Here is a 23,490-nt window from a genome sequence, read left to right as displayed (position 1 = left end):
TCCCAATAGCACGGGGCAGTAGTAAAGAGAAGGAAAAGGTGGCTTCAAGGCCATAGTAATAGTACCAGTGAAGGGCAGCCTGACTCGTGAAGTGCTCCTGCCGCCCCAGAGACGCCTGTGGGGCAGATACGACTCAAGAGAAAAGTCACGCCCAGGGCAACCGGGTGCAGAGTACAAAAGGAAGGCAGATACGCTCTCAAAGTAAGTGACTAGATACTTGGGGGCATGAGTTGGCACCCAAAAACTCACCCCTAGCGCAGTAGCACTCCCAGCAGGAGGACTCACACGTAGAAACGTCCCCAGGTGGGCAGGAGCGCCCCCGGATGGGGTCATGGCGTCGTGAGGCCCTCCACGTGTACGACAACCATGCCAGAATAGAAACACCTTTCAGTCAGGTGCCAGGTAATTAAAAGTCATTCAATACAGTTTCCCTTTTTAGCATTCAGGTACTATAATGGCTCCCAAGCGTTTCAACGTCTTAAATGCGCTACGTTTTCTAATTAAGCGTTTTAATGAGCGCGTTACGTTTGTGATTAAAAGCGCTTTAAGACGCTTTAAATGCTTGGGTAGTTTAAATAGCGCGGAGAATGTGGGAAAAAGGGTTGGAACTTTCGGCAAATTTACCAGAGAACTCTCTAGTTGCTTGCTCGTGCTTCAAGGTTACGTACAAGTGACTGGGGAATATTTTTGCCTGAAGGAGACAACACACACATATACACAGTTCTTTTACCACCTTCAGAGTGCCATACACAGTGCTCAGACACGTAGGTGGACAGGTTTTGGTGTTTCTTGCTGGCTGACTTGAGCGTCGGAGTGCACACGGCCGCTAGGGCACCTTTTTGTCCTCTTTTTTGCAGGAATCCACGGGCAACCAGTGGGAAGGAGTCCCTAGCTGACGGTTGAGGTCGCGCACGAAGACGTCCCGGTCAACCGGACGAAACAATTAGAATTTGACAACTGATTGATAAGGAGATTTTTCTTTTCTCTATTTTGTGTTATGTTGTTAGGTACCTATTCTCTTAGGTTGTTGATTGTTGGGATCGTTCTTCCCTTCCTTCCTTCTGATATATGATGTGTCGTTCAACAACAATCTGAATAAGTACTGTCACACCAAGAACCACCAAGGCAAAAGGAACAACCTAAGTAACAAAAAGATGACGATACTGATTATGCAAGCTATTAGGATTATGTTTATAGTTTTTTAAATTGAAGATTATATAATTAGGTCACTTGACTTTCTCTACAAGAAAAACGCGAATTATATACGGATTATTACATACGGATCAAAATCCGTATGTAAAATCAACATTACATACAGATTTTTCCGTATGTAAATCTTGGCACCATAAAATAAAATTTGCAATGAATGAGATTTGAAACCAGGTTCCTTCAGTAACCATAGAAAATTTAACCACTACACCTTTAGTATTATTTATGATTTTTATTATACTTATTAATATTAATAATATTAACAATATTAATATTAATAATATGAATATTATTATTATTAATAATATGAATATTATTATTATTAATAATATTAGTAATAATGTTAATAATATTAATAAATATTAATAATATGAATAATATTAATAATATGAATAATGTTAATAAATATTAATTGTTCCCGCCGGTTGACCAGGGTCGTCTTCGTGCGTGGCTTCTCCTCACGAGCTATGGCACCTTCGTTCCGCTCCGTCTGTAAATACCTGAAAAGAAGTGAACAAAGGGGCGCCCTCGCGGCCGTTTGCACTTCGACGATCAAGTCAGAACCGCCAACCAACATCATCTGCGTGTGGAACGCAGTGAGGTGTGCCTCAGGATCCTCCATCCCTAGAAAGGTTACCTTGGGCCCCGTGAACATGTTGGGGATCGCTGTCTCTATGATCGCTTGTGAGAATGGTGTGGTGAATTCCCTAAGTGGGGAGGCAACCTCAGGCTCGTCTACACCGCGCCATCCACGGTGTAACTCCTCGTTGGCACGATGGTGCTCGTCGTTTCTCGCCTGAGAAGCTGCGAGATCTGCCTGCATGCGCTCTTGCTCCGCTTTCGACGCTGCCATTGCTTCCTGCAGCCTTTGCATCATGCCCATGAGTTGTTGCATGGTCATCTCTTCACTCCTGGCACGTGTAGGTCTGGTGGTCATGGCTTTCTGGAAACCCTCTTAGCTTATCTGGGTTTTGAGAACTGGAACTGAAAAACGTGTGTGGTGGGACTGATGTTTTATATCTGCCCCACGGTGGGCGCCAATGTTCCCGCCGGTTGACAAGGTCGTCTTCGTGCATGGCTTGTCCTCACGAGCTATGGCACCTTCGTTCCGCTCCGTCTGTAAATACCTGAAAAGAAGTGAACAAAGGGGTGCCCTCGCGGCCGTTTGCAATCTGACGATCAAGTCAGCTAGCAAGAAACATCAAAAGGTGACGCATCTCCGTATCGGAACACCTTGAAAGGATGCTCTGAAGGTGGTCAAAATACTGAATAGCTGGTACTGTGTTGCCCTAATTGCCTTGTGCTCACAGTGGGTGCGCAGCGAAAACAACTAGGGTTTGTGCTCTGTGTAACTATGAAAATTAGGTCAAAAAATTCTCTCCCTTCAAACGACCCAAGGCCCCTTTTTATATACCTTCTGCATTTAAAACGCGTTGAAGCGCATTGAAGGCGTATAAAAATGTGCCTTGAAACATTTGATACGTAAACTAAATTAACGCGTACCTTGGCAAACTTTCACTGAAACCTTTAATGAGCACGTGTGCATTGCCACGTGCCCTTCTGACTTGACCGTTATTCTGCGCAGAGGGTCCCACAGCGCCGCAACCCAACTTAGGGTTATTCCACTGTGTGAGCCCTCATTCCTCGAAGTGCTTCTGGCGCGTGGGGTGATTTTCTGGGTGCCAGCTCATGCGCCCCAATCGCTAGTCACTCGCCCTGGGGGTGTATCTACCTTTCTCTCGTATCATGCACGTGGTTCTCCCCTGGTCATGGCCCTCTCATGGGTCGTATCTGTCCCAGGGTCTCCCAACAGTGGCGTGGACACTTCACAAGTCAGGTTTACCCCCTACTGGTACTAGAGCTTATGGCCTTGAAGCCACCTTTCTTTGTTACTGTTCTGAGCTATCAAGGTCCCAGGGCTTCCTCACGGTGTCGCTCCCTCCATGGTCTTTCCTACCCATGGGCATCGGGGGGTAACACCATCGATATTTCCGCTTGGCTATGTTTTCTCTTGGCGACGCCTCATCTTGGCGACGCCTTCTTTCGGCGACTGTTCTTCTTGGGCGATGTCTTTGCTTGGCGATGCCTCTCTCGGGCGATGCCTCTCTTGGGCGATGTCAGACCACTTGATCTTCCATTATCTAACACGTTGGTGACACACAAAGTGGCCACAACCGATTATGTATGCCGCAGAACGTCACTTCCATAAACGGCGACTATATTTCCTTCTTGAGCACCCACCTTTCTCTTGTCCACGTCATCACACCCGATGACCTGATCGGTACACAAGCCCCCTAGTCTTAAGCTGTGACTTGTCCAGCGAAAAGACTAAGAAGTTGAAATTTCGGCGACCTACGTGGCTTTGCGTGCTAACGCCTACGCTATTTACTGATTTGACATTTCACCAACCTCTTCGATCATTCGACACGTGGACCTATCAACAAACCATTATTCATTGTCGTTTGTGCTTCTCGCAACGTTCGAAACTCTTAAACACTTCGCGCCACTTCACTGTTTCATTATCTTCTTCCTTACTCCAAACTCTCAAAACGCTTCAGCGAACACTTCGACTCCTTCAATCACCATCTTACTAAACGCTCTGCTGATCATCACAATGTAACCTTTTTATCACTCCCACTGATATTTGCTGCATTTTAATCGGTTTGCATCATCCATTAACTGTCTGGAGCATACTTTGTGGGATGTTTTTCTTTGCTTCGCTTTTTTCTGCATTTAGGTTTTCTCTTCTCTGCGAGCCCCCCTTGTTCATGTTGTTTTCTTGTTCGTTTTTCAATCGAGTCATTCTGTTTATCAACCTTCCACTCTTCCCTTTTTCATCTTCTTTTCGTCTTCTTTGCAGTTCTCCTGATGGCTCATACAAGAATCACACCAAACCCCCCTGCCTCTTTTCGAAACCCACCTCCAAAAACACGCAGAATCCCTTCATCAGGAAACCCTTCCTCATCTCGTAACCCATCTAGGGATCCCAGCGTCCCTTCAAGCTGGGCTGAGAGGCCTGCACCCTCTCGACCTGACCAACCGCGACCAACCCCCCTCCACAAACCAGTGCCACTGCACGTCCCACCCTTGACTACAAACTACTATACCCCTGGGCCACTCCAGCCTTGTTGAGTGAGACCTCCTCTATCAACACTGAAGCAGATGTTCTTCGTTTGAAGAGAGGAGACAAGGCTCACCTTTCCTTTAGTAAGGAACATGATGACAAGGTGGCCGTTCGCCCTTGTCTTCCTGGGGAGCCTATCTGTACTGACAATGAGGGGAACAACGGTCACCCCTTTTGCTTCGTCTACGCAACCGTATTCAAGAAGGTCAAGCTCAGACTCCCCTTCACTCGCTTTGAGAGGGAGCTTCTAACTGAGCTTGACATCGCCCCCGCCCAGCTGCACCCCAACAACTGGGCGTTCGTCAGGGCATTCCAAACCATCTGCGCACACCTAGGCCACCCAGCTTTTGTAGACGTATTCCTATTTCTGTTTGAGGCCAAGAAGCCAGGGGATCGTCTGTGGGTGAGCCTTAATGGGATTTCTGAGAGATCCATCCTCTCAATCTTCCAGCAATCCTACAAAGATTGGAAGGACAAGTTTGTCCGCGTGTGCTGCAACGATCGGGATCCTACCCTTCTTGATGGATTCCCCTTGTACTGGGTGAACAAGGGGAAGAAGGAGTCCCAGGACAATTTTCGGAGGGCGAGGAGTCCGGAAAAAATGGGGGAGCTTGACAAAGACTTGTGCAACTTCTGGAAAGAAGTTGCCTCCTCCAACATCACTTTGGCCACCCTCTCCATCATCAACTTCGAATTCGCTGAAAGTCAACTGGACTTTCACATAGGTCTGCCCTCCCTTCTTTTCCAAATTTCTCTGTCTATGTTAAGTCCACTTTACTCTTTATCAAATTTGCTTGTATTACACTGACCTGCATTCGTTCTTGGGTGTTTGATTCATGCATTAGTGTTCCCATTGCTTTTTTTCCTATGCATTATTAATTGCTTTAACTGAGTTGATTTGCAAACATTGATCTCTTTGTGCAGACACAATGTTGGGGAAGGAGCGCATGGCTAGGCTATGCTCTATAGTCAAACGTCACAACCTAGCGGCGGGCTCTCAAACCGTCCCAAATTCAGTTGCGGAAGCTGCTGCTGCTCTGGGCAAGTCCCCCCAAGTGGGCTCACCTTTCCCTGCCACTCTTCCTGCCCCTGAGAGGAAAAAACTACCACTAAAAAGGACCAAGAGGAAGACTCCCATGGTGGTATCGGACGAAGAAGAGGACGAGAGCACTGAGGATGGGCTTGTTTGCAAAAGGAAAAGACCAACCACAACTGAGCCACCAGTGGTTGAAAGCACAAGCCCAAATTATGCAGAGAACCCCCCCAGCGCCTCCATACCCTTTGAGAGCGCTGGGGATGCTCTTCCATCAAACACCTCAGCTGCTGAGGGCGCTCAAGAGCACGCAGTGGTCGCTCAATCGTCCCCCCAACCTGCAGTGGAGCCAACCATCTCACCACCATGCCCTGATGCTCCCCTTGCCATCCAAGCTTACGAGGGTGGTGGTGAGAACCAACCCTCAACACCTCCTCCAACCTCAGCTCTCCCAACCCCCGTTGAAGAAGTCTTGAAGGCCCACGCCGCTCACCTTAGCGCCATAACTACTGAGTGCGTGGAGAAACGTCTTCACAAGATGATGGGCGAGGCTCTAAGGGACTCCTTGAGCCAATACGAGTTCGACATCCGCGCTCAACGGGAGGAAGCTAGCACCGCGAGGGCCCAAGTCCAGAAGCTTAAATGCGACATAACGATGAAAGGACTGGAGTTTTCACGGCTGGAGAACGCCCTGAAGGGCGAGCTGCGGAATGAACGTAAAAGTAGTGCTGAGCTACGCCAAAAGCTTAATGCCAACTCTTAGAGGCCATCGAACTCGAGAGTAAGCTCGTGCCTCAGAGGGAAAAGATAGCTGACTTGGAGGGGGCCCTCCAGGCAAACAAGGCTCACATGACTAAACTCGAGGCCAGGTCAATCGAGAGGGAGGACCTTCTAGGCAAAGTTGAAGCTGACAGAGACCAAAAAGCTAAGGAGTTGGGCGAGAAATATAAGGAGTTGAGCGAGTCTGCAGCGAAGCTTGCCCTAGGCGCTTGAGGAGAACGAAAAGCTAAAGAAAAAAATCGAAGAAATCGACCTCAGCGCCGCAAACGTTCTGACTTCAGGGTTTGGCACGGCCTTGGAGCAGTTCGCTTGCGCTTACCCCAACTTGGACCTCTCTCAGTTTTGGATTTGCCACGAAGTGGTAGATGGCATGATTGTACCTTCAGATTAACATTTCCATTTGCCATTTTGTTTTGAAACATTCTGAACAACTTATATATTCATCCTTTATTTATGTGTAATGAGTCTATTTGTAATGACTTTCTCTTTATCCGACTGCTTTAATACATATAAATATGCACATGGTTTCGCCTTTATCTGTTATATAATCATCTGATATAACTGACTAACTTTTGCTTTAGGGAAATCAACTTAGCACCAACTGGTGCTTAATTCTGTGAAAATCAACTTAACTGAACAAACCATTAGTTCGTAGCAATAACACTTAATGCAAGATCACATACTGGGCAGTAGGCTTGGGTTAATCTTGATATCTGGAATATCGTTCGCCTAAACTGCTAAGCTTCATGCACATTTTTATGTCATCGCCTAAAACTCTGTTAACATACTTCTCGCCGTGTACTTCTTCTTTCGAGCCTCAACCACAAAGCCATAGGTGATGTGATTCCAATAGCATAGAAGAGAATGATTCTTGACATTCTTAGGAATCAACTTGAGTTAAACAATTGTTAGGCACTTTTTCTTAGAATTGGATCAATGTTCTAAGTCAAGAACTCACCAAAACTAGCACCAAATTCAAACTCATATGGATGTTCCAATTATAGTCAAATTAAACCGATTAAAGTGAAAGAAGAAGCAATTGCACCGAATAGAAATAGCTAAAAACTGAAATGAACCGAACATAAAGGCTGAAAATGAATAAGAACAACAATGAACAACAAAGAAACAAAGGCACCGAACCAAAACTCCACAGAATTGAAAACTGCCGAACAGAAATTCAAGAACAACAAGCTAAACATGAACAATTGAAAAAGAAGGAAGGAAGGAGAGAAGAATGCTCATGACGATGGATGAAAGGTTGGATGATCACGCCACTAGAAGGATGGTTGCTCCTAGATGAGTGTGCTGCCGCCACTTGAGGACACCATGGATCCTTCAAGATAAGACTAGAGAAGAAGGCTCCAAAGCTCTCCAATGCTCACTCAAAATTTGAGTATAGTTTCTTTACTCTAAATTCCAATCTCAATTTTACAAAGGGAGCACCTCTATTTATAGCCTAAGGTGCTGAAATGCAAGCTACACAAATTCAAAATTCCCTCCTAAAAAGTTTCTAGAACCGGCGCCAATTACAAAGCATGAGGAAGGTGTGACCTCTTCCTTCACTTTGACACCTCCTATTCTACTCCTACACCTATCTACTAACGCACCCCCCCCCCCCCCCCTCCTAAAGCTCCTAACTAAAGCCTAAAAGATGCTATAACAAAAGAGGTTTCTAATGTTTCCCTCTAAGCACCTTCAACCAAAGAAATTACAAAAAGAGAAAATAATTATCCCCTAGCTCCTAAAGCTTTGAACATGCTTCTTGTAAGCCTTTGAGGTGGGCTTTGACCTCCATGGGCGTCTTCTATTTGTGCCTCTACCTCTTCTTGATCTTGTTGATTGGCCTCCATGTCCACTTGAGCTTGATCTCCATCATACTCCCCGAGTTGGAGAGAATTCGACCACGAATTCTGGAGACCTACAGAAAAAGGAGTTAGATCGCTGACATTAAAAGTATGACTACCTAAGAATGTATCAGGCATATCTAACTCATAAGCATTGTCATTAATCCTCTTGAGGATTTGGAAAGGTCCATCCCCTCAAGGCATTAGTTTGGACTTCCTTTGAGTAGGAAAGCGATCCTTCCTCAAGTGAAGCCAAACCCAATCGCCCTCATCAAACAACAATGCTTTTCTCCTTTTATTGGCAAGTTCAGCATACTTGCCAACCTTCTTCTCAACTCTCTTCTTGATGTCTTTATGCAAAGTTTTCACAAAAGAAGCCTTTTCATCCCTATCTTTGCACAAGACATCTCCAAGAAGGGGAATAGGAAGAAGATCAAGAGGTGTTAGGGGGTTAAACCCATAGACAACCTCAAAAGGAGAATGTGAGGTGGTAGAATTTACTACACGATTATATGCAAACTCAACATGTGGTAGTAAATTCTCCCACACTCTAGGATTCCTCGAAATAAAACATCTCAATAGTTGTCCCAAAGTTCTATTCACCACCTCGGTTTGACCATCAGTTTGTGGGTGGCAAGTGGTAGAAAATAAAAGCTTAGTCCCAAGCTTGCCCCACAACGTCTTCCAAAAGTGACTCAAGAACTTGGGATCTCTATCGGACACTATAGATCTAGGAATCCCATGCAAGCGAACCACTTCTTGGAAGAAGAGGTTTGCAATGTGGCATGCATCATCCACTTTGTGGCAAGGAATAAAGTGAGCCATCTTTGAAAAACGATCCACTACCACAAAAATGGAGTCCTTTCCCTTTGATGTCTTGGGTAAGCCTAAGATGAAATCCATAGATATATCTACTCAAGGCATTGAAGGGATAGGAAGAGGAGTATATAGACCATGGGGATGCATCTTAGACTTAGCTTTGCGGCAAGCTATGCATTTATCACACAAACTATGAACATGTTTATGCATATGAGGCCAAAAGAAATGTTCATGCAACACCTCCAAAGTTTTAGCAACCCCAAAATGTCCCATTAAACCCCCCTCATGAGTTTCTCTAACAAGAGATAATCTAATAGAGCATTGAGGAACACAAAGACGTTTTCCTTTAAAAAGAAAGCCATCTTGTATAAAAAAATCTTTGTGTCCTCCCTTAAGACACTCTTGATAGATGAGGGAAAAATCAAGGTCATCATGATAAAGTTCCTTAATGTGATCAAAACCAAGATATTGAGAGCTTAAAAGATTTAGCAAAGTGTATCTTCTAGAAAGAGCATCCGCCACAATATTTACTTTGCCTTGCTTGTGTTTGATCACATAAGGAAATTGCTCAATGAATTCCACCCACTTAGCATGCCTCTTGTTAAGTTTGTTTTGGCTTTTCAAATATTTAAGAGATTCATGATCACTATGTATCACAAACTCTTTGGGAAAAAGATAGTGTTGCCAAGTAAACAAAGCCCTAACAAGTGCATATAATTCCTTATCATAGGTGGAATAATTGAGATGACTTCCCTTCAATTTCTCACTAAAATAGGCTATGGGGTGGCCCTCTTGAAGGAGAACAGCCCCAATACCTATGCTTGAAGCATCACACTCAATCTCAAATGTCTTAGTGAAATTAGGAAGGGCCAAGATGGGAGCATTAGTCAATTTTTCTTTCAAAGTGTCAAAAGCATTTTGTTGTGCTTCTCCCCATTGAAAGACCACATCCTTTTTCACTATGTCATTGAGTGGGGCGGCAATGGTACCAAAGTTTGGGACAAATCTTCTATAGAAAGAAGCAAGTCCATGAAAACTTCGGACCTCATTCAAAGATTTCGGTGTAGGCCAATTTTGAATGACCATCACCTTTGTTTTGTCCACATGGACCCCTTTGCAACTCACAACTGTACCGTCCCGTATCCGGGCGTTGACTAAGTCAAGGTCAAAGTCAACGACTGGAGAGTCAAAGTCAACGCAAGGCGTCGCCTAGGTGGAGAGACGCCAAGAGGAAGCGTCGCCTAGTGAAGGCGTCGCCCCACCAGGGCGTCGCCAGATCAAACAGCCAAGAGGAAGCGTCGCCAAGGCAAGGCGTCGCCTAGGTGAAGGCGTCGCCCAACCAGGGCGTCGCCAGATCAAACAGTGCTAAAGCAAGGCAATCACGGTGTGGTTCCCCGATACCCATGGGTAGGAAAGACCATGGAGGGAGCGACGCCGTGGGAAGGCCTCAGGTCCCGATAACCCGGGGCAGTGATAAAGAGAAGGAAAAGGTGGCTTCAAGGCCATAGTAATAGTACCAGTGTAGGGCAGCCTGACTCGTGAAGTGCTCCTGTCGCTCCAGAGACGCCTGTGGGACAGATACGACTCAAGAGGAAGGTCACGCCCAGGGCAACCGGGTGCAGGGTACGAGAGGAAGGCAGATACGCTCTCAAAGTAAGTGACTAGATAATTGGGGGCATGAGTTGGCACCCAAAAAGTCACCCCTAGCGCAGTAGCACTCCCAAGCAGGAGGACTCACACGTAGAAACGTCCCCAGTTGACGCCTTCTTTCTTGACGACACCTTGATCTAGGCGACACCTTCTTTTGGCGACGTCTTTCCTTACTTCAAACGGAGAAAGATACAGGCTAAAAACCAAGGCACTTCTTTTTCTCAAATTGGTTTTACCTTTATTAGGGTGACCTCATTAAAAAACCCCCGAGAGGGAAAAAGAGCGTCCCCTTCAACTAAATTGTTACATAGCTGGTTACATAAGTCAACTGAAATAAAATTTTAGGTTGGCTGCATTCCAACTGCGCGGGATAGGACCTCCATCTAAAGTCTCCAGGTTGTACGAACCGTTGCCCTTAGCCTCAGTAACTCTGAAGGGTCCGGTCCACTTGGGAGACAGCTTATTCTCCAACTCGTATGGGTGGGCTTTCCTCATCACTAGGTCGCCGACCTGAAACTGTCGCGGCTTCACCTTAGAGCTATATTGCCGCTCTACTCTTCTCTTCGTCGCTTCAGCCTTTATTCTAGCTTCTTCCCTGGCCTCGTCTAGTAGATCCAGGTTTACCCGCCTCTCTTCATTGGATTCCTCCGCCACAAAGTTTTGAAAACGTGGCGAGCTCTCATGTATTTCCACCGGGATCATCGCGTCCGACCCGTAAACCAAACTGAAGGGCGTCTCCACAGTAGAGGATTGGGGCGTGGTGTGATAGGCCCATATGATCCTTGGTACCTCTTCTGCCCACGCCCCTTTGGCTTTTTCTATCCTTCTTTTTAACCCTCTCAGCAGAACTCTGTTTGCCGATTCTACCTGCCCATTAGTCTGGGGGTGCTCAACTGATGCAAACACCTATTTAATGCATACCTCAGCACATAGGTTTCTCAACTGTTGACTGGCGAATTGGGTTCCGTTGTCGGATATCAACCGCCTAGGTACGCCAAAACGGCACACAATGTTCTTCCACACAAAATGTTGTACTTTGTGCGCTGTGATTTGTGCCACGGGCTCTGCCTCTATCCATTTGGTGAAGTATTCGATGGCAACGATCAAATACTTCATCTGCCTGATCGCCAATGGGAAGGGGCCCAGGATGTCGATTCCCCATGTATGGAAAGGCCACGGGCTGTATATGGACCGCAACTCTTCTAGCGGCGCCTTGTTCCAGTCGGCGTGCTTTTGACATTGCCTACACCGCTGGGCGTGCCGTGCGCAGTCCTCTTTTACTGTTGGCCAGAAGAAAACTGCGCGTATTACCTTGGAGGCTAAGGATCTTCCCCCTACGTGGCTCCCGCAGATGCCTTCGTGTAGTTCCGCCATTATCCTGGTGCACTCATCGCCACTGACACATGTTAGGATAGGGTGAGTGAAACCGTGCCTGAAGAGCACCCCATCCACCAAAGTATACCTTGCGGCATTTCTTTTGACTTTTTTACCTTCTTCAGGCTCCACTGGGAGAGCCCCATCCGCCAGGTATCGCTTGTAGGGCGTCATCCAGGTATCTCCCCTGGCCAGAACGCATACCTGCATCTGCCCTTCTTCGGGCGCGTCCGCGTATGTGCTGATGCGGGGCGCCCTCTGTGTATCCTGGGTCAAAGAGCAATGACTCCTTGGTCTTCCCCTGGACGTATAAATCTGGAGGACGTCCACCCTGTTGTCTTCCACGAATCTACGCGGAGCCTTGAGGGTCTCCTGGATCACTGTCCTCTGTCTACCCCCCTTGCCTGAGCTGGCCAGCTTTGCAAGCAGGTCAGCTCTGGCATTCTGCTCCCTCGGGACATGTATCAGCTCAAGAGCATTGAATGCTCCCTTCAACAACTGGACGTATTTCAGATACGCCGCCATCTGTGGGTCCTTCGCCTGGAACTGACCCGACACCTGCCCCGTAATCAGCTGGGAGTCGCTCTTCACCAAAAGGTTTTGTGCGCCCATCTCCTTGGCCAGGAGCATTCCCGCTATCAGGGCTTCATATTCTGCCTGATTGTTGCTTGCCTTGAAAGCAAAGCGCAGGGCCTGCTCGATCAGTATGCCGTTGGGTCCGTCCAAGACTATTCCCGCACCGCTCCCTTGTTGGTTGGAAGAGCCATCAACCGAGAGCAGCCACTGCGAACTCGCCTCCACCTCCTGCTCACCTCTGGGCGACAATTCCGCTATAAAATCTGCGTACACCTGTCCTTTGATGGATCCTCTAGGCTCGTACTGGATGTCGAATTCTGACAGCTCCACCGCCCAGCGCACCATTCTTCCTGCCACATCGGGTTTCTGCAGCACTTTCTGTATAGGGAGGTTGGTCATCACCACCACCGTAAAGCTGTGGAAGTAATGACGGAGCCTCCTGGCAGAAAATACTACCGCCAGCGCCGCCTTCTCTAGCGCTTGGTACCTTGTCTCAGCTCCCTGTAAGGCCTTGCTTACGAAATAGATGGGCTTCTAATTCTGGTCCTGCTCTTGGACCAACACGGAACTGATGGCCCGCTCCGTTACAGTAAAATATAACCGGAGGGGCACGCCCGCTACCGGTTTGCAGAGGACCGGTGGCGTCGCCAGGTACTCCTTCAGCTTAATGAAAGCCGCTTCACATTCATCAGTCCATGCAAAGCGACTGTTTCTCTTGAGGCACTGGAAATACGGGTGCCCCTTCTCTGCTCCGGCGGAAACAAACCTCGAGAGCGCCGCCATCCGCCCTGTCAGCTGTTGCACCTCCTTTACCGACGTCGGGCTCCGCATGGCGATAATAGCCGCACATTTATCGGGGTTCGCCTCTATCCCCCTCTCGGTGAGCAGAAAACCCAAGAACTTACCGGCCTCTACCCCGAAAACACACTTCTCGGGGTTCAACTTGAGGCGGTACTTGGATATTGTGTTGAACAACTCCTCCAGGTCCGCCATGTGCTGCACCCTATTCTGCGACGCCACCACCATGTCGTCTACATAGTCGTACACATTCCTCCCAAGCATTGGCGCCAGGACCTTGTCCATTAACCTCTGGTATGTGGCGCCCGCATTTTTCAGCCCGAAGGGCATCACCTTATAGCAGTAACTGCATGTCCCAGTCATGAATGCAGTCTTGCTCTCGTCTCTTGGGTGCATCTTGATTTGGTTGTACCCTGAAAAGGCGTCCAGGAAACTCAGCACCTTGCTGCCGGACGCACTGTCTACCAAGGCGTCGATGCTGGGCAGCGGATACGAGTCCTTTGGGCATGCCTTGTTCAGGTCCGTGAAGTCAACACACATCCTCCACTTTCGTTCGCCTTTTTCACCAAGACGACGTTGGCGAGCCACTCAGGGTATTGAATTTCCCTGATGTGGCCAGCACTCAGCAGCTTTTGCGTTTCGTCTTTCACCACCTGTTGTCGTTCCTCATTGAACTTTCTCCTTCTCTGACGCACGGGGCGGACCGTGGCGTCCACGCTGAGGTGGTGACACAGGAAATCGGGGTCGATGCCCGGCATATCCGAGGCGGACCATGCGAAGGCATCCAGGTGGCGCGAAATCACTTCTGCCACCCCTTCCTGTTCTTCTGGGCTGAGCGAACTTCCTAACTTGAAAGTCTTGCCGCCAATCTCCCTTTCTACGGCGTTAGCCGCGGGCCGCTCCCTGCTATCATCTTCGACGGGCGCCGCCTCTTCCACGGGCGCCGCCTCGTCAGGGCCTTCCTCCATAGGCACATCTGCTTCGGGCATCGCCCTCTCCGCTATGGCCTCTTCAGGCGTCGACCCGGCGGGCGTCGCCTCAATCATCGTCGTGTCCGCGCTCGGCGGACGTTCATACACCATGAACACGCCTCTTTTCGTTTTCAGGCTGTTTTCATAGCATTTCCTTGCCTCCTCCTGGTCTGACCTGATGACTATCACCTGGCCATTGAGGTCCGGCAGCTTCATCTTCATGTGGCGTGTGGAGGACACCGCGTTCAGACGGTTTAACGCCGGTCTGCCCAGCAAAATATTGTAGGCGGAGTTGGCGTTCACGACCAGGTACCGGATGCTTTCAGTACGGGAGGCCTCTCCGTCTGTGAACGTAGTCCTCAACTCCAAGTACCCCCGGACTTCCACCTGGTTATCCCCGAACCCATACAGGCACCCCGTATAGGGACTCAACAGATCGGGGGACAGCCGTAACTTGTTAAAGGTCGAGAGAAACATGACATCTGCCGAACTTCCTTGGTCGACAAGCACTCTATGCACCTTCCTTCCGGCTGTGACGACTGAGATGACAACGGGGTCGTTGTCGTGGGGTACCACATCTCGGAGGTCTCTTCTTGTGAACACGATATCCGACTCCCACGGCTCCCCTGAGAGCCTCTCTTCAATCGAATTCACCCCCCTCGCGTATTTCTTCTGCTGGGAGGCGGTGGGTCCCCCGCCGGAAAAACCTCCAGCAATGGTGTGTGTTGGGTTTAATAGTGCCAAAGTTCAAGAGGGGGGGTGAATTGACCTTTTAAAACTTTCTCGCAGAAACAGTGTTTAACCCGTTTTACAGAAAATAAATCGATTTATGTGAAAATGAACAGATTTATTTCAGCACTGTTTTTGTTTGAAAAGCTTTTAATTCAGCAAGGTTAATCACAAGATTATGCAGTGAGAATTTCCAGCAGCACACACACAAATATCAGATTTGAAAAACAGTGAAACACAAAACAGCAAGCTTCAATTTCAAGCACGTGATTAAGGTTCAATTGATAGCATGCTAATTAATTGAGTGACCTTTTGCAAACAAACTGTTCCAGTGGCTTTTAACAGACTATGAGTGTTCTTCTTGATGTCAAACAATTTTCCAGAAATTAAGAACAATGAATCACAGAACAGCAAGCTTCAACTTTAAGCAATTTGTTTAAGATTCAATTAATAGCATTTGCAGTTTCTTGAACAACCTTTCACAGTCATTCTGTTTCAATGGTTTTTAGCAGATTACATATGTTCTTATCAGATTCAAACACCTTTTTCAGATATCAAGAACAGTATGCACAGTGCCCAGAAAGAACAGATTTATTTTCAATTGAACAGATTTATTTCTTTGCTGTTTTATCAATTATGCAGAAACGAAATTGCAGAGAGAGAGAGAGAGAATGAACACAAGCAATTATACTGGTTCACTCAACCTGAGCTACATCCAGTCTTCACCAACAACAGGTGGAAATCACTAACACACAGTACAATCAAGTACAATTCCCACTGTTCTTGAAACCTACAAGAACTTAGGTACTCTTGCTGAAAAAACCTATTTGAGCATACACACACCCACTCTTCAAGAACACCTATCAAGAAGAGTGTTCAACCAAACTATTACAAGATAGAGATGTGAAACGACTACACCTGATTGAGGATACCCAGATCTGCCTTAAACCAGTAGGCAAGATTGCTAGAACAGTAGCTGCACCTCACACCAAGCTTTTGGAACCAAACCAAGAACAAGCACTTTGTGATTTTTGAAATCTTTGAAGAACAAATGCTAATCCTTTGAAAGCACTTAACTCTCTGCTGTCAAAACTTGTTTTTGCAAATGTATGAACTGTTTAAATCGTTGTTGAGCTCAGAAAACAAGTTTGCATTTTATAGAAAGCCAGCTTATAACAGAATTTTGAAAAACAGTTAAAGCTGTTATAAAATGAACAGATTGAAAATAAAATAAACTGATTTATTTTCAAAAGCAGTTAGAGAATCTGTTAAGTGAGGAGACTTAGTCAACCATTCTGGTGCTGAGATAAAACTGAAAAACGTTTAAGCTTGACATGGCACCAGAGGCAAAAAGAATCTATTCATTTACAGATGAACAGATTTATTTTTCAAAACGAAAACAGAGAAAGTTTAACTATTTAAAACTCAGTCGTTTTGAAAAGAAGAAGACTTAGTCAAAATACCTGATGCACAAAATCTAATTTTTACAAGACTTTAGCCAAGGCATCAGTGAAAAAATGAATCTGTTTATTTAGAAAAGAACAGATTTATTTTTATGCAGTAAACGTGTTTTTGTGTAAAACATGTGAAAAACAGTTTAAGAAAACTTATGCTTGTTCTTATCACATGGCCAGTGGTTGTGAGGTGGGTTACCCAGCAAAAAGCTACTCTTAAAGCACTAACTAAGACACACTTAAAGCAAAGCAAAATTACATGAAAAGTACATACAAGTCTTCATCAAACACTACATATAAGTCTTCATCAAACACAATCTTGAAGGGGCAGCAACCATATTCAACAATCTCCCCCTGTTTGATGGAGACAAATCCCCATAGCTAACTTCATAGCATTGTTGCTTTAAGTACCTGCACTGCACCAGACTTTAAACCAGAAAACAGCAATATTGCATAACATGCAAAATTTGTTTAAAGGTGCAAAATTAACTCCCTGTTTCAGCTAGCATCACCTAGCATGGTGAGCTATTTTTCTCCCCCTTTGGATTCATCAAACAGCATATAAGCATAGGGAATACAGGGGTATAAAGCAGAAATTATAACCATAATAGTTCAGAACCAGAAAACCAAATTGTTCAACATTACATAAACTTGAAAACTGATAAGGAAAGCATTAAAAACAGAAAACTACTGATCCTTGTAGTAAAGCTCTGCAAGCTGTGCCTGAACTCCTTCAATCTGATGATCAAAGTGTTGGAACCTTGCATGAGTAGTCTCAAAGTGTGCCCTTTGTTCTGCAGACATGACATCAAGACAGTACAGCACTTGCCTCTCAAACATAGACATTGGTTCTCCACGGTATTCTGGACTTTGATAGGCAACTATGGCATTTGCAGCAACTTCCTCATGTTCAGATTGGGCAGCAGGGGAGTCATCATCCATAGGTACAGCTTCATCCTCATCCTCATGTTCTGCTTGAGTGTCCTTCTCCTTGAGAACCACCCACTTGTTTTCAATTTTGTGAAATCCCATTTTGGTGAGAGTTGAAGTATCAATCTCACTTACAACTTTGATAGGATCATTTCTCTCATTTGTAACATCAACACCAAAGTAATCAATTAATTTGGAAACAAGAATAGCATAGGGAAATCTGTAATCAGCCAACCTTTTTGACTTGAGCATGTGTTCATTGACAATGAACACCCAGTTTACCTTAATCTGGTTCATGATGCAGTATAGGAGAATGAGATCCTCTTCATGTAAGACAGCATGGTTTGTCCCTCTTGGAATCAGTTGCCAAGCTATGATGTATGCAACTAGACGTGGAGTGAGGTTCAAATGCCCTGCATGGAACCTGTTTATACTTTCTGTAGGATTCCTCATGCAACTCTTATAATATTGCAGCTTGTTGAATTCTGAAATTCCACTGGTATTTCCTTTCCCTACTTTCAGTCCAGCATATTTTATTCCAGCCACAGAATTCCACACCTCACTTGTGATCTTCATCTTAATTCCTTTCACATAAGAGACAACATTCTTCCCATCCAATGTGAGGTTAGTATAAAACACTTTAACCAAGTCAGGATAAACATTACCCGTTAATTCCAGCATCTTTTTCAGTTTCTGGTGCTTCAACACAGCCCTTGTTTCTACCAATTTTTCAGATTTCAGCCAGTTGAAATCCAGCACCTTGGGTATGTTGATCTGCTTCCTGCTTGTCTCGTGAATGTAGGCATTGATGCCTTCTTCATTTCCAGCGAACCAACCTTCTAGTACACCTTGAGAAGTGGTTTGCTTTCCCTTGCTTTTCTGTTTTTGTCTTGAAGACGAAGCCATGTTTGAACCAGAAAATATTTCTTGTTTCTAATGGTGAGAATCAAAGAGAGGCAGCCAATGTGGGTAGCACATATTCACACAGATTTATAGCATAACAAATGGATTGATATGGCAGTTATGAGTGGATATGCATGAAGATATTATGCTTCTGAATTTGTGCAGAGAATCTTTGAAAATATGCACCAAATCTTTAGGGTCACGATGCATACACTCAAATTCTTATTGAGCACCCAAGCCATCAAATCGGTCACATAACCATGACCAAAACCGTCAAAGGTACAGAGGTTAATGCCCACTAAGTCAGTCAAGCAGTCAAAGATCAGAATTTCTCTTTCCTAGTCATCAATGCATATCAGTGCAGAAAATAAACACATTTAATTGCGAATAAACAGATTTAATTTTTCACTGCTAGGTATAATTGACATTTATAATACCCAATTCATTAAGTAGAAAATTAAACCTATCTTTGGCTAATGGTTTTGTGAACAAATCAGCAAGTTGTAAATCAGTACCAATGAACTTAATATCACATGTTCCATTAGATATGTGTTCCCTTAAAAAATGATGCCTTATTTCAATGTGTTTGGTTCTTGAATGCATGACAGGATTTTTGGTTAAGTTGATTGCACTTGTATTATCACACAGCAGAGGTATATGGTTAAGTAAGATACCAAAATCATTCAATTGTTGTCTTAGCCATATAGTTTGAGCACTGCAACTCCCTACTGCAATGTATTCTGCTTCAGCAATGGAAAGAGCTACACAAGCCTGCTTTTTGCATTGCCATGAGATCAAGCTTGATCCAAGCAAATGACAGGTTCCACTTATGCTCTTCCTATCAATTTTGCAACCTGCAAAATCTGAATCAGAATAACCAGTTAAGCTTAATGAAATATTACCTGGATACCACAAGCCAACTTCTTTAGTTCCTTGCAAATACTTCAAAATCCTTTTGACAGCATTGTAGTGTGATTCTTTAGGAGCAGATTGAAACCTTGCACACATGCACACTGCAAACATTATATCTGGCCTGCTGGCAGTAAGATACAGCAGTGATCCTATGAGTCCTCTGTATTTGGTTTCATCAACAGAAATTCCAGCTTCATCATGATCCAAATGACAGCTTGTTGAGAAGGGTGTGCTGATTGGTTTACACTTGTCCATTTCAAATTTCTTCAGCAAATCCTTGCAATACTTTGCTTGACTCAAGAAAATGCCATCCTTGAGTTGTTTGACCTGCAAACCTAGAAAATAGTTCAACTCACCCATCATTGACATTTCAAACTCACTCTTCATGACTTTCACGAAAGCTTCACACAATTCTCCATTGTTTGATCCAAAAATGATGTCATCCACATATTCTTGGACTAGAATTGAGTCATCTCCTTTCTTCTTAATGAACAAGGTCTTATCTGATGTGCCTCTGTCATAGCCTTGAGAGGTGAGAAAATCACTTAGCCTCTCATACCATTGCCTAGGAGCTTGCTTGAGTCCATAGAGAGCCTTTTGGAGTTTGAACACATATTCTGGATGTTGATGGTCTTCAAAACCTGGTGGTTGTGAGACAAATACCTCTTCATTTATATAGCCATTCAGAAAGGCACTCTTCACGTCCATTTGAAATAGCTTGAACCCTTTGATGCATGAAAAGGCAAGCAGCAGTCTAACATCTTCTAACCGAGCCACTGGTGCATATGTCTCATCATAGTCTATTCCTTCTTCTTGATTGTACCCTTTAGCTACAAGCCTAGCCTTGTTTCTGGTGATCACTCCATGCTCATCCATCTTGTTTCTAAATACCCATTTTGTTCCAATTACATTCATCTCTGGTATTCTAGGAACAAGAGTCCAGACCTCATTGAGAGCAAACTGATTCAGTTCCTCTTGCATAGCTAAAATCCAGTTACTGTCCTTGAGAGCTTCCTTCAAATTCTTGGGTTCAACTTGAGATACAAAGGCCATTGCTTCACATAAATTGTTCAAGGATTTTCTAGTTGACACTCCTTTCTCAATGTTCCCAATGACATTATCAAGGGTTAAGTCTCTTGGGGTTTTCCACTCTTTTGGCAAACCTGCAGCTGCAGTAGATTCTTGTATAGCATGTGTATCAGCAGTATCAAAATGAATCGATTCATTTTGATTTAAAACAGATTTAAATTCATTACTGTCAGATTCATCAGCAGTTTTAGATAGGCTATGATCAGTTTCATAAAAAACAACATGCATTGATTCTTCTACTATGAGCAACCTTTTATTGAAGACTCTATATGCATGACCATTCAAAGCATAACCAATGTGCACACCTTCATCAGATTTAGCATCAAACTTACCAAGATTTTCTTTGCCATTATTCAATACAAAGCATTTACACCCAAATACTCTAAGGTGACTCACACTAGGTTTTCTGCCCTTATACAATTCATATGGGGTTTTCTTAAGAATTGGTCTTATTAAGGTTCTATTTAAGACATAACCTGCAGTATAAACAACATCAGCCCAAAAGTACTTAGGAAGCTTAGATTCATTTAACATAGTTCTAGCAAGTTCCTCTAGTGATCTATTTTTCCTTTCAACTACACCATTTTGTTGGGGTGTCCTAGGGGTTGAAAAGGTATGAGCTATCCCATGCTTCTCACAGAACCTCTCAAACTTAGCATTTTGAAACTCTCCCCCATGATCACTTCGAATTGATTTAATGCAGCAACCATTTTCATTTTGCAGAATTTTTGCTAATCTCTTAAAAGCAGAATAAGCATCATGTTTATGTGCAAGAAATAGAGTCCATGTAAATCTAGAGAAATCATCCACAACAACTAAAGCATACAAATTTCCAGCCAAGCTAGCAACTCTAGATGGACCAAATAAGTCCATATGCAACACATCCAATGGATTTTTTGTAGAGACAATATCCTTTAACTTGAGAGAGGATTTGATTTGTTTACCTTTCACACAAGCATCATAAAGCCTGTTATCCTGAAATTTAATGTTAGGTAAACCAGAAACTAAATCTTTAGATTTCAATTTACTCAAGTGATTTGTGTGTATGTGAGCTAACCTCCTGTGCCACAACCAAGACTCATCACTTCTGGACAGCAAGCACTCATTTGAAGAGTTAGTTTCCATGATATTCAACAAGTAAATGTTATTCACTCTCTTACCAGTAAACAGTGCCTTACTAGATGAATTACTTGAGATTGTGCAGCCACTTGACTCAAAATTCACTTTGTATCCTTTGTCACAAAGCTGACTTATGCTGAGAAGACTATGCTTGAGTCCTTCTACATACAGCATATTCTCAATGGTTGTTGAATTCCCTGTTCCAACAGTTCCTCTGCCCAAAATCCTCCCTCGGTTATTATCACCATAGGTCACATGTCCTTCTGCTTTGAGCTTTAAGCTGGTGAACTTTGTAAGATCTCCAGTCATATGCTTGGAACAGCCACTGTCCAAGTACCACTGGTTTTTCTTGCTTCCAATCTGCAAAACAGAATAAAAAAATATACAAATGGTACCCTTTTCAGTATAGGGTCCAGCACAGATTAACACCTTCTCTTTGGTAGCCATTTAGCTAAGTTCTTAGGCACAAGATGTTTTCTAGCAATGCAAGACCTAGATGTATGACCAGATTTCATGCAGTAAAAACATGTTACATGAGATGCCTTTTTGCCACTGTTAAAAGCTGAAAAAACTGATTTTGCTGGAACAAAAAAACTTGAAAGCTTTTTGACATTGGTTGTATTTCCAGGGGTATAACCAAGTCCATTCTTATTGAAAACAGCATTCTGTGATCCAAGGAGAGACTCAAGGTTTTCTCTTCCCTTGGTGAAATTGGAAAGGGTTTTCAGCAAATATTCCACTTGTTTTTCCAATCTTTTGCAGTTTTCACAGTTTTTAATAGAGGCATGCAAGCAAGTCAGTTCAAGGCTTACCAAATCTGTTTTGGCCTTATGCAATTCTTCCTCAAGTGTTTTTACTTTAGGTGCAAGCACATTATTTACCTTTTGCAGCTTATTGCATATTACAGCTAGCCTATTGGCTTCCTCATGTGTTTCCTTGAAGGCAGTAAGCAAATCATCATAGTTATCAGAATCAGCAGAAAAATTACTTACTGATTCAGAGCTTGACTCCTCATCCTTCATCATGAAGCACAAATTATTCTCCTCATCTTCTGTTGAAGAGCTGCTAGTTGAGGATACTTCATTTTCCTCCCATGAGATGTAGGCTCTTCTTCCTTTGTTCCTTTCAAATTTCTTGCTGGCAGATTTGTCCCTTGTTTGATTGTCTGGACAATCTGTTTTGATATGCCCTGTTTTGCCACATCCAAAGCAAGTATATTTAGAGGAATTTGAATCATTGGGTTTAGGATACCTTCTTTTCTGCTGGTTTCTGTTTTTGCTTTCCTTCCTCAGGAATTTGCTGAATCTTTTTGTAAGAAGGCTGATTGTGTCATCATCTTCAGCATCTTCTTTTTCTTCCTTGATCTCATCCAATTCAGTTGCTTTCAGTGCAAGACCTTTGGGTTTTCTCTCTGTTGTTTCCTGCTCTTTAAGTCTTTTAAGCTCTAGCTCATGCTCCATCAGCTTTCCAAACAGTGCAGCAGTTTCCAATTTTGACAGATCACGGCTTTCAGAGATAGCTGTCACCTTTGGTTGCCAGCTTCTGTCGAGGCACTTCAATATCTTTGTGTTGAGCTCCTCTCTGTCAAATTCTTTTCCCAAGCCAGTGAGGTGATTCACAATGTGGGTGAATCTCTTCTGCACATCAGCAATGCTCTCCTCGGGTTGCATTCTGAACAGCTCATATTCTTGGATGAGTGCATGTTTCCTTGACCTTTTCACATCTTCAGTACCTTCATGAGTCACTTCTAAGACTTCCCACATCTCCTTAGCTGACTTACATTGAGATATCCTGAAGAACTCATCCATTGTCAATGCAGAGGTTATGATGTTCTTGGCCACAAGATCATGTTGAGCCTTCCTCCTTTCGGTCTCATTCCATTCTGATCTTGGCTTTTCCACTTGTTCATCCTTGACAACCTGCATTGGCACATAAGGTCCATTGACCACAGCTTCCCAAATTAATGCATCAATGGATTCCATAAAAATTCTCATTCTAACTTTCCAAAATGCATAATTCATTCCATTAAACATAGGTGGTCTATTAACAGCAGAACCTTCAGCAAAAAGCACATTGAACTTAGACATTATTACAAACAAACTTGATTAAAATACAAGTCCTAGCTCTTGATACCAATTGTTGGGTTTAATAGTGCCAAAGTTCAAGAGGGGGGGTG

This window comes from Phaseolus vulgaris, chromosome 8, assembly GCF_051622355.1.
Source record: "Phaseolus vulgaris cultivar YP4 chromosome 8, ASM5162235v1, whole genome shotgun sequence".
NCBI classification, from domain to species: domain Eukaryota; kingdom Viridiplantae; phylum Streptophyta; class Magnoliopsida; order Fabales; family Fabaceae; genus Phaseolus; species Phaseolus vulgaris.
Note: the sequence above shows the minus strand (reverse complement) of the source record.